Raw genomic sequence first — 13,048 nt, forward strand, 5'->3', positions numbered from 1 at the left:
TGTGAATAGTTTCCTCCAGGCTGTGCGCTCTGCCTCCTGTCCCTCTGCTATCCTCTTATCATTTGCATGTCTCTCTACAACTGTGCCATTGTCCTTTCTCCATGAGCTGACTTCCTCCCTTTACTCACGGCTCCTGCTGTCTTATGGTTTTGAGATGGTTCATTGTGACTTATCTCATTTGAATTCTACATCATGAACTTCGGGTTTCAATGCCCATTAACTGGCTTATCTCTCAGCCATAGTGTGCTGACCAATCCATGGGCATCCACCTCTGCCTCATCTGTTTTGGTTGGCAGGTGGAGACCACGTGGGACCAAACGTTGGCCCAAGTATCCAGGGCTGTGCAGGGCATTGTCCCTCAGTAGGGACTACAAGCATGGCAAGCGCATTGAAATGGATTCATCCCAGCGTTCGTTTTGTTATGATGAAAACTGGAGCTTTTCTCTCTCCTTTTAAAATAAGGCAGGGAAGGAAGGTGGGTCTGTAAGGCAAGTGGACTCTGGGCATTGCTGTGGGAGCAAACTTTCCTTAGGAAGAGCCTGGTGATTTGTGAGGAAATGCCCTCATTTTTAAAAAGAAGAATGCGGCCAGGAGCGGTGGCTCATGCCTGTAATCCCAGCACTTTGGGAGGCCGAGGCAGGTGGATCACGAGGTCAGGAGATCGAGACCATTCTGGCTAACATGGCGAAATCCCCCGTCTCTACTAAAAAATACCAAAAAAAAAATTAGCCGGGCGCAGTGTTGGGCGCCTGTAGTCCCAGCTACTCTGAAGGCTGAGGCAGGAGAATGGTGTGAACCCAGGGGGCGGAGCTTGCAGTGAGTCGAGATCGCGTCACCGCACTCCAGACTGGGGGATAGAGTGAGAGTGAGACTCCATCTCAAAAAAAAGAGAATGCATCCAGGATCCTTATTATGTCTGCTGAGAATGACCCTTCAAGGACTCTGCAATCTGAAGTAGGTGGGGAGAGAGGTCCGGAAGGGCTGTTTCTCCTTTAACTCTCACCCAAGCTTGCCCAAAGGCGACCATACGACTGGCATTCATGGGCTAGTCAGAAGAGAGAAATGTAGTGCCCCTCTGTCTTATACCTGCTAAGGATGCTAAGAGCGGGTGTGTCTTGAGAAACAGTACATAGAATCTGGATGGGGAATAAAGGGAAAGATCTCTAGAGATCAAGAAAAGAGCTGCACAAAAAGAAAACACATTTTCGGTGGGGAGCTGTTTCCTTCCATGTGGCGGTGTGATTATTTTAGCCTCTGGAAAGAAGCTCCCTCACTCCTACCAGGGAAGAAAGAGGGGCTTAAGCTGCTTGGATTGAATGTGGAAAGATTTTCCTGAACATGCTCAGCTCAGCCTGGCCCCCTTTTTCGTGGGGGAAGCTGTCCCTAGGGTCAGAAGTTTCTTCTGCATCTCTGGATCACCTGAGCAGTTCACTTCCTGCCACAGGAAACCTGTCCTGCATCAGGGTTTCCAGGGATCTTCTGGGTGTATCAGGCAGGATAGGCTAACCGGTGAAATAAACAACTTGCAAACATTCCATAGCTGAACAAAAATAAATGTTTGTTTCTCACTTATGTCACTGTTCAATGAGGATTGGTGGTAAAGAAACACTCTCTATTCCATGCAGTAATGCTGAGACCTAGTGTTCTTCCATCTGGTGGCTTTGCCCTCTTCTAAGCCCTGAGAGTCCTCTTCATTCAGCTTGCAAATGAGGGGAGGGTGTGAAAGCGTGAAACACACTTGGGAAATTTTTATGGATTGTGTTAGGAGAGTGCACAGAATTTTTTTCCACATTCCATTGGCCAAAATTCAATCACATGAACAGAGTTAACCATAAGGGAGGCTGAGAAAGATATAGCGTAGCTGTGCCCAGAAGAGGGGACAAACACAGACATGGGTGAACAGTAGCTGTTAATGACACAGTGGGGAAGACCAGTTCTAGAGTTCACTGTTAGCAGGCTTTCTTGCCTGTAGGCACAAACCACATTTGTTAGTAATAAGGGTGTTGTTTTAGTCTCTTCCCTGTTCTCCTTGTTTTATTTTATAATCTGTTTAAGATGCTCATGAGGAAAAAAGAAGTTATATTTGGATATCTCAACTCCAACATTTTGTGCATGGCCTGGGAACATTGAGAAACATAACAAAGCAGTTGAATAAGAAATTGGGATATATTTTGGACATTAATTTTCTTTGAACATTTAATTACAAGGTGAAGAGAATATGATTTTGGACTTTAACTCCTTTGGGGTTTAATATCTTTGTACATTAATCATTGAAATTAATCATTTAATCTTAATTTCAGAAAATCATGATGAGAAGGAGTTTATATTCAAATGTGGAACATCTTGTAATTGGTATTTTATTGGTGGAGTATCTTTTTTTTTCTTATTATACTTTAAGTTCTGGGATACATGTGCAGAATGTGCAGGTTTGTTACATAGGTATACACATGCCATGGTGGTTTGCTGCACCCATCAACCTGTCATCTACATTAGGTATTTCCCCTAATGCTATCCCTCCCCTAGCCCTCCACCCGCTGACAGGCCCCAGTGTGTGAGGTTCCCCTCCCTGTGTCCATGTGTTCTCATTGTTCAGCTGACACTTATGAGTGAGGACATGTGGTGTTTTGTTTTCTGTTCCTGTGTTAGTTTGCTGAGAATAATGGTTTCCAGCTTCATCTATGTCCCTGCAAAGGACATGAACTCATTCTTTTTTATGGTTGCATAGTATTCCATGGTATATATGTGCCACATTTTCTTGATCCAGTCTATCACTGATGGGCATTTGGGTTGGTTCCAAGTCTTTGCTATTGTGAACAGTGCTGCAATAAACATATGTGTGCATGTGCCTTTATAGTAGAATGATTCGTAATCCTTTGGATATATACCCAGCAATGGGATTGCGGGGTCAAATGGTATTACTGGTTCTAGATCCTTGAGGAATCGCCACACCGTCTTCCACAATGGTTGAACTAACTTACACTCCCACCAAAGTGTAAAAGCGTTCCTATTTCTCTACATTCTCTCCAGCATTTGTTGTTTCCTGGCTTTTTAATGATTGCCATTCTAACTGGCATAAGATGGTATCTCATTGTGGTTTTGATTTGCACTTCTCTAATGACCACTGATGATGACCTTTTTTCATATGTTCGTTGGCCACATAAATGTCTTCTTTCAAGAAGTGTCTGTTCATATCCTTCACCCACTTTTGATGGGTTGTTTGCTTTGTTCTTGTAAATTTGTTTAAGTTCTTCGTAGATTCTGGATATTAGCCCTTTGTCACATGGATAGACTGCAAAAATTTTCTCCCATTCTATAGGTTGCTTGCTCACTCTGATGTTAGTTTCTTTTGCTGTGCAGAAGCTCTTTAGTTTAATTAGATCCCATTTGTCAGTTCTGGCTTTTGTTGCTATTGCTTTTGGTGTTTTAGTCATGAAGTCTTTGCCCATGCCTATGTCCTAATGGTATTGCTTATGTTTTCTTCTAGGCTTTTTATGGTTTTAGGTCTTACATTGAAGTCTTTAATATATCTTGAGTTAATTTTTGTATAAGCTGTAAGGAATGGATCCACTTTCAGTTTTCTGCATATGGCTAGCCTCTTTCCCCAACACAATATATTAAATAGGGAATCATTTTCCCATTGGTTGTTTTTGTCAGGTTTGTCAAAGATCAGATGGTTGTAGATGTGTGGCATTATTTCTGAGGCCTCTGTTCTGTTCCATAGGTCTATATATCTGTTTTGGTACACAGTAACATGCTGTTTTGGTTACTGTAGCCTTGTAGTATAGTTTGAAGTCAGGTAGTGTGATGCCTCCTTGCTGGAGTATCTTAATGTTGTCATTGAATTTCACGGTAGAACATATAATGGTCTATATTTAGAGTGACCATATAATTTATCACTCAAACTAGATAGTTTTGAGAGAGAAAGGGGGCTATATTAATAATTTTGTTGAGATAACAGGCAAAAACATGGACTGTCTTGGGTGCATTGGTGTGTATGGTCACCCCAGTTATGTTGGACAATGCAGAAGGGCATACTTCGGAAAAAGAAATGGAAAAAGGAATGGATTCACAGTCTTGTAGAAATTTAATTAGTAAATTTTCTGACCCACATCAGAGCTCCCCGGGGTTGAATTTTAACTTGTCCACTGATGTTCCCAAAAGTACCTACAGAGAAGCTGTATGAATTAGGATCCACCCAGGCAAGGAAAGGCAAGGAAAAAGAAAGAAAGGTATTTCAGATAGAGAGACTCAATGTAGGGAGCTGATCCCATGGCTATTGGACGACTGAAAGAGCAGGAAGGAGGAGTAACATAGAAGGGCTAACTGCAGAAAGCTGCTAATATTCCTAAGACTGGAGGAAAAAAAAGTAAAGGGTAGATTTATCCTAAGAGTTCAGAGGAGGCCCCAGGGCTGATGCTGGGACTCTGGGGGTGAGCGCCATGCAACTGAGGACAAATAGTGTCTGGATGCTGCTAGTAACTGAGAAGATGGCAAGGCTGGGGCTTGGAGGAAGAACTGTCCACTGCCATCCCCAACCTCCTTCACTGCAATTATGTTCTTGCTTGCTCCCAGTCTCCTGCCTATTTCCTTTTGGGACAGGAAGTCAATGATTGAGGTAGTCTGAGAAATTCGGTTTGCAAAGTACTCACCCCACCATCAAGAGAAGGGAGCAGAAAGGTGGCTTTGGAGCTAATAAACAATAGAGAAATAAAGGGCACAGGTGCAATGGTTGGCACTGGGGGAGTGCCTGTTGAAGAGGGAGCAGAATGCTCTTGCTGGAACTTCTGATCTCTGAGGATCACCACAGGCTTAAACTGAGCATGGGCTTAGGAGTTAAGTAAAGATGAGTTAATAACAAACAGTTGGGGATATTGGGGTGGGTTCTTCTTTTCCATTCCTGATGTCTTCTTTCACTGTGGAGATGTCGCATTCCCAATTCCTATTTGCCCTTCAATCACTCTGATGAAAAGGAATGGCTGAACCATGCATCATGAATTTGCAGAGAATAAACCAAGCATGTTCAGCTCTGCCTTCCCCTTCTCTTGGGAGTAGGCCGCTTACAGGAAGCTGATGTTCCCCTCTGCCCCTCCATGTGTAAACATTACCTGTGCATTCATTGAGTTAATATTTATTGGTATCTACTCAATTTTGGGTGTGGTTCTGTCCTTGGGAATACACCATTGAATAAAACAAAGATCTTTGTCTCATGGGAAATATCAACAATAAACAATAAACATAGCCAATAAGCACATCGTACAGTATGTTAAAAAGCAACACATACTACTACAAAAGAAAAATGCCGGATGGTCGGGCATCCGGATTGCTGGGCTGGCAGCTGCAGTATTAAATGATGTAGTGTGGGTGGGCCTCTCTTAGAAGGTACTATGTGGGCAAAGATCCGAGGAAAGCAAGGATGTTGGACAAGCAGATATCTGGGGGAAACATATTCTCAGAGGGGGAAGTGCTCAAGTTCATGGGGAGGTGGCTCAGAAGCTCATTCTGACAAACGTGAGTGCTGTTTGTTGCTCAAACTCAGAACCCTGGCAAATGCCATCGACTTTGAGGTGAATCTTGACTATTCCCTTCCTCAATTCAAGCAATCACCTGTCCCCAGTGTGAGTAGGGCATCAGGCTCTTGCCCCTGCAGAGGCAGGTTTAATCACCAGGTGAACCTGCTGAGGTGTTTGTTGCCTGGAACGAAGCCTCAATCAGCACTGGCTATAGTTATCACTTTCACCAGCTCTGCAAATGGATGCAAACGGTCCCTTAGCTTGCCCGCCTCACCTGCCTCAGCTTTGCATTCAAGAGAACAGTGTTACAGCAATGGCTGTCTATTGGCATAGAAAGGAGCACACTGTTTTTCTTTGAAGAAGTAGTCTTCAGTCTCCAAAGCACGGTCCAGAACTAGGATGGGAGTGGGGAGAGTGGGGAAAGAGGGGCCAACTCTGAGAATCTTGGGGGTCTGTGAGGTCAAAACTCATTTTATAACAGTACTAAAATGTTACTTGCCTTTTTCATTTTCGTTCTGTCATGTGTAGAGTGGAATTTTCCAGAGGTTACATGGCATGTTATAATGCAACAGATTAAGTGCAGAGGCAGATTAAAATCTTTTTTTCTAACTTTTTTTTCTAACTACATATTTGTGAGGACTGATTTTTCTTATATATTTCCATCAAAACAGCATAGTGCAACAGATTGAATGCAGAAGATATGAAAATCTGTTTTCTATTAAGTCAAACTTAAAGAGATTTGCATAAAGTTAAAACAATGTCACTTTTCTCACTAAATTTTGTTGAAAATAGTTATTTTCATATAAAAGATATTTATGTTAATATAGTGAGTTTATTCTTTGTAAATGATTTATAAACAATTTTTTTTCAGTTTTAATTTTTAACACGATTGGATTGTAAAATCCATGTAAACATCAATGCATACAATACACATAAGCAATCATAAAGGAATTGTTTGGTCTTTGTGAGGCCAAAATATTTAAGAATGGCTGCTCTAGAGTGCTTTGATAAGGTATCACATCAGCATGTTGGTGTAGCCCTCAAAACACCTCCGCAGAGGTGTCCTTCCTTGTTCTAAGACATCACATCAACACATGGCCATATTTCCCAACTTGGCTCTCATTTGGGCATTTATATGCATGCATAACTACATTAAAGTATATCTTCATGTGAAAAAAATGCATTTAGTATCTAGTGGAAAGAGGAAGAATTAGAGATGTCTTGAGTTTACCAGCAGATATCTAGATGGTTAGAAGTGACAAAGTTGGACTCTTAGGAGATAACATTTGTGTTCTGGTTGGACCAGGGGAAACCACTTAGATGTAAGCAAAGGAGGCCTACACAGTTCCTGGCCATGAGGTACTTGAGCTCTGACCCCTGGGATGCTCCTAAGTACGAGCCCATTGAAGAGCTGCACCAGAGCCACCTGGATGAATCACCTGGGTGAGTTGCTATAAATACAGATTGCCATGTTCTACCCAGAACCCAGTAAGTCAGAATCTCTGGGGTTGGGGGTTCGGAAATCTGGATAAAAAATAAATTCCTTGAGTGATTCGTGATGCAGCCAGGTTTGAGAACATTGGATTGGCCTACTTAAAGTCTGTCAGATAGTTATGATGATGTTTGAGTTACACTGTTTGCCCCAAATAGCTCTTCCAGTTGCCTACCATGGGCCCAAAGTCCCAAGCTTTGGTGATTAGTTCTTTGGGGTTAGGGCAGCAGTATCTCCAGTGTTCCCTATATAGAGGATGAATCCTTTCCTGAGGAATGCTGTGTTCAGCTGTGCTCTGGGGCTAACATCACCGCATAGTAGGGTATCATACACTTGAGATCTCCACCCTGGGGGACAAGGAAGGGCAGAAAGAATGAGGACAAGCAGGAGGAGACTCTTTGGATGAATATTGAAGTGGGAAACCAGAAGCAAACGCTTAAGGATTCCAGGTCCCCTCGGCAGGCAAGAAGAGAACAGAAGATGGATATTGATTTCTTCTGATCTGACTCACAAGGCTCTGTGGAGGAGCCAAGTCATTTCTGCAGACTTTGAAAAATATTGGCATCAATGTTCCTGCTGTCACTGGATGCTAATGATAGATGATGGCTCTGAACACAGAGAAGGATCTTTCAGCTGTCTCTGCTGTTTTCTGTGTGTAACCGAGACCCAGTTGATCACCTCCGTTTCTAGTCTGGCTCCCTTCTCTGCACTGCTTCCAAAATAAACACCCTTGAACCTGCCACCTAGAGCAAAAAAGAGACTCTGCCAGCCCTTCTCTGTACATCTCCCCCCTCTCCCCACAAAGATATTTCAATCTGGATTCTTATAAAAAAGTGATTTCCTGCTTTGCTTTAGAGTTTTATCACTGTTAGGGTTTGGCTCTGTGTCCCCACCCAAATCTCATCTTGTAGCTCCCATAATACCCACTTGTTGTGGAAGGGACCCAGTGGGAGATGACTGAATCACGGGGACGGGTCTTTCCTGTGCTGTTCTGGTGATAGTGAATGAGTCTCACGAGATCTGATGGTTTTAAAAATGGGAGTTTCTCTGCACAAGCTTGTTCTTTGCCTGCTGCCATCCACGTAAGATGTGACTTGCTCCTCCTTGCCTCCTGCCATAATTGTGAAGCCTCCCCAGCCATGTGGAACTGTAAGTCCAATAAACCTCTTTCTTTTGTAAATTGCCTAGTCTTGGGTATGTCTTTATCAGCAGTGTGAAAAACGGACTAATACAATTACCTATGTGTGCACTGCCAAATATGATCATTTAATTTTGGCTAGTTTTGAATTTCATGTAAATGAGATCATATGGTATCTTTGGTGTCTCTGTCTTTGACCTTTATATTATGTTTTTAAAGGCTTTTTTATGTTACTGCAAGTATATGCAGTTTCTTCATTTTTTTTTGTTGCTGTAAAGTATTTCATTGTGTGAAATATACCATAATTTATTTATCTATTCTACTGCTAATGGGCATTTGTTTTGCCTTCAATTTGAGGCTCTTGTAATTAGTGCTATTATGAATATTTTTTCATATCTATTATGGTGCACATAATTCACAGTTCTGAAGTGTGTGTACTCAGTGTGGAATTTCAAAGTCATGGGAAACACAAATCCTTAGTTTTACTAGTTTAAGGCATGTAATTTTCCAGAGTAGTTGTACTAATTATTCTCCAGTCCACATCAGATAAGCATTTCTGATGCCCTACATCCTCATCAACATTTGATATTGTCAAAGGTTTTAAGTTATGCCAATATGCATGCTCATATATCATTGTGATTTAATTTACTTTTCCTTGCTTTTTAATTAGATTAAGCACCTTTTCATATGTTTGTTGTCCATATTTGAATAACCTCTTTTCTGAAGTTAATTCTTGCTTACTTTTCTATGTCTTCTATTGTCTTTTAAAATCTTTTTCTTACTGATTTGCAGTAGTTTTTATGCATCACAAATACTAGATGTTGGTCAGTTATATATTTTGCAAATGTCATTTTCCATTCTATTACTTGTCTTTTCACATTTTTCATATTCTTTGATGAACAGAAATTTCTAGTTTTAGGTAATTAAATATATCAATATTTTCCTTTGTGAGTACAGTGTTTTGTGTTCTGTTTAAGAGCTCTTTCCCTCCCCTGAAATCTTTAAGGCTATTCCCTCATATTATTTTTTCAATGTTGTATTGTCTTGTGAATTTAGATCTATAATCCACCTGGAACCAATTTTACATGTAATCCAGTAGGTTTTCATTTAAATTTTCTCCCACATAAATGTCTAGTTTTTTATATAATTGAAAAGAACACCCTTTCCTTACTGCTTTGCAATGTTACCTCTGAAACAAATCAAGTTTACCTATATGTGGGCATCTTTCCCTGAACTCCTTTTCTATTCCATTTGCTAAGTTGTCTACTTTAGCGCCCATACCACAGCTTTCATTATTATTCTTTCATGGTAAGTGGTCAGTTAGGCTGTCCCATTTTTTTCCTTTTGAGTCAACAGTGTCGTGACTATTCTTGGCCCTTTGCATTTATGTATAAATTTTAGAGACAGCTTATCAAGTTCGACCAAATTCCTCTTGGGGCTTTGGCATTCTACTGAATCTTCAGAGATCAATTTGAAAATTGATCATCTTAGGATATTCAGTTTCCAAACAATAGTCATGATATAGTTCTGCATTTCATTAGTTTTTAGAATATATCTCAATAGTATAATGATTTCTCCATAGAGATTTACATACCTTTTATAAATTTACTCCTACAAATTTCATTTTTTAATGCTATTGTAAATAACGAATGCAGGAGCTCATAGAACTTTACCCTAAAACATGGCTTCATGGTATTGTAATGAGTATTTTGAATTAAAGTCCCTTAGAGATCAGCAGATGCTAAAAGAGATTTCCCCCCACCATCTACATAAAGACTGGTTCTTTTACCAGGGAAACTGTTCTCTTACCAGGGAGAACAATTATTTCTCCTCTCCCTCCTCCTGCCTCTCAATCCTGAAGTTTCCTTATCTGCCTAATTCTAGACTTACCAAAGAAGAAAACAGTGACTTCTGGTCCCTGTCCTGAGTTTTCATTAACTGAACCATATCACAAGAAGGAAGACTAAAGTCTATGAACAAACCTGGACAGTCTTTTATCACAAGCAAAAGTCTGCTCTGTGAGTCCAACAGACTCTGTCCTGGACCATTGTTTTCTTCAAGCCCAGCAAACTCCTAAAAATCATTTATTATTCCCCTGAAATCATCCACACTTCCCCATCTCTCTTTCCCCTAAGAAGGCTCTACAAGCATCTGTACCCATTGAAGGTGCATAGGATTAATTAATTTATATGCTTTTCATCTTATTTATCTGCCTTTTTATGACTTGATTTTGCAGTGAAGCCTCCAAGGGCAAAAAGGAAGCTTTCCCTTCATTGCTACAAAACTTTAAAAATTAAATTTTTTATTTATTGCTGCCATGTGGAAATATTGATTTTTGTATCCTGCAGCCTTATTAAGCTTTTTGATTTATTCAAATAATTTATCTGTATATTATTTTGGATATTCAGCTATATATTTATATCTATAATGTCAGTTTTTATTATTCATTTGGAATCCATATACCTTTTATCTTGTTTTTTTTTTTTTCTTGTTTTGCTGCATTGGCTAGGATCTCTTACAATGTTGAATAGAAGTGATGATGCTGGCATTCTTTACTCATTCTTTATTTCAAAAGGAACATCTTCAAAGCTTCACCATTAAGTATAGGTTTCCTGTAGCTTTCTTGCAGATAAACTTGAAGGTTTAAGAAATTCTCTTCTATCCCAAGTTTGTGAAAATCTTTTATCATAATTGGAGGTCAAAAAAATTTATCAAACTTTTTTTCTGCATCCATTGAGTTAATAAATTGTTTTATCCTGTAATCTATTAATGTAATGAGTTGAGTGATTTTCTAATGGTAAGCCAACAGGGAATGAAACCAGTTTTGTCATATATGTTAGCCTTGTTATGTTTTGTTGCACTTGATTGGTAATTTTTGTTTTTGGAATTTTTGCATGTATTTTCATGGCAAAATTGACTTGCAATTTTTTTCTTGTAATGCCTTTGTAGTGTTTGGTATTGAGGTTTCTTTAGCCTCATAAATAATCTGAAAAGTCACACTTTTTCTATTTTACTGAAGACTGTAAAATTGGTGTTGCTTTGTCCTTAAATTTTGGTAGAGCTCACCAATGAAGACATTCTCTTTCTTTAGCAGTTATGCTACTATTCTGATTTTGTTTCTTCTTGGGTCAATTACATGTTTTCCCATTTATGTATATTTTCAATTTGTTTTGACATAAACTTGATTGTAATATCCTTTTATTATCTTTTGATTGACTCTAGGATCTATAGTGATATCCTTTAAAAAATAATGTTTATTTGTGCCTTCTCTCTTTTTCTTCCTTTGATCAGTCTCACCAGAGGTTTATTAATTTAATTTTTTTCAAGAACAAAATTTGATCTTTGTTGAGGCTTTTTATTATGTTTGTTTCTAACTTCATTAATTTTACTCTTATTCTTATTATTTTATTCTTTCTACTTCCCTTGAGTTTAATTTGGTAAATTTTTCTAACTTCATAAGATAGATAATTTGTTTATTGATTTTTAATCCTTCTCTTTTTTCTTTAAGTATTGTTTTACTTGTATCCCATACATTTAATACATAATACTTTCATTAGCATTCAGTACAATTGTTTTCTAGTTTTCATAAACTTTCCTCTTTGGCAATAAGTTATTCAGAAGTGTATTTCCTCATTTCCAAACCTATCAGAATTTTCTAGTTAACCTCTTACTCTTGAGTTCTAGCATAATTACAGCGTGATCAGAAAAACCAGACTATATGAATTCAATCTCGTGGAAATGTTGAAGCTTGTTTTATGACCTGGCGTGTGGTCAACTTTGGTAACTGCTTCATGTGTGTTTGAAAAAAATGTCTATTCAGGGGTGGTAAAGCAAAGTACTCTACCTGTGTTATTCATGTTGTTCAAATTATTCAGATCATTCCTGATTTTTGTCTGCTTTAATTACTGGTATTAAGTGTGATAAAATTCCCCATTATGGTTGTGAATTTTTCTATTTATTTTATAGTTCTGACAACTTTTAGAAGTGTATATTTTGAGGCCATGTTTTTAAATGCATGGAAATTTAGAATTATTACTTCATCTTATTAAACTAAAATGTTTATCGTTATGAAGTGTCCCTGTTTAATTCTACTAATTCTTTTCTGCCTTAAAGTGCATTTAGTCTTTATTAATATAGCCTAACCAGCTTTCTTTTAGCTACAGTTTCCATGGAATACGTGGATCCATTCTTTGATTTTCAAACTTTCTGTATCCCTGTGTTTTAGGCATGCCTTTTGTAAACAACAGACAGTTATTTAGTTTTTTAAAAATCAGTCTGACAGTCTTTGATGATTAACTGGGGCATTTAATCTCTTTGCACTTACAATTACTAGTAAGTTTGGGTAAAAAATATCCACCATCTTCCTATGTGTTTTCTGTTTATCCCAGCTGTTTTATGTCCCTGTTTCTCTCTTTTCTTGCTTTCTTTCAAATTATTTGAGTAACTTGTCACTCAGCTTTCCTTCTTTTTTAGTCTGAAAGATATTTATTTTTGCATTTCTATTATTTTAGTGATGACCCTGAAATTGTAACGTGCATTCTTGGCGCATCAATGACTAATCTTAATCCACATTTTGCATGCAAGATAATTTAAGGAACTTGAAACTATTTAACTATGTTTAGTTGCCTCTTGATTTCTATGCTATGCTGTTGTTGTGTGTAAGAAATTTTTTTTTTTTTTTTTTTTCCGGCAGAGTTTCCCTCTGGTTGCCCAGGCCAGAGTGCAATGGTGAGATCTTGGCTCACTGCAACCTCCTCCTCCTGGGTTTAAGTGATTCTCCTGCCTCAGCCTCCCAAAGTAGCTGAGATTATAGGCGGCCCGCCACCAGACCCAGCTAATTTTTGTTTTTTTTTTTTAGTAGAGATGGGGTTTCACCATATTGGCCAGGCTGATCTCGAACTCCTGACC

Source organism: Theropithecus gelada, chromosome 3, assembly GCF_003255815.1.
Source record: "Theropithecus gelada isolate Dixy chromosome 3, Tgel_1.0, whole genome shotgun sequence".
NCBI lineage: Eukaryota > Metazoa > Chordata > Mammalia > Primates > Cercopithecidae > Theropithecus > Theropithecus gelada.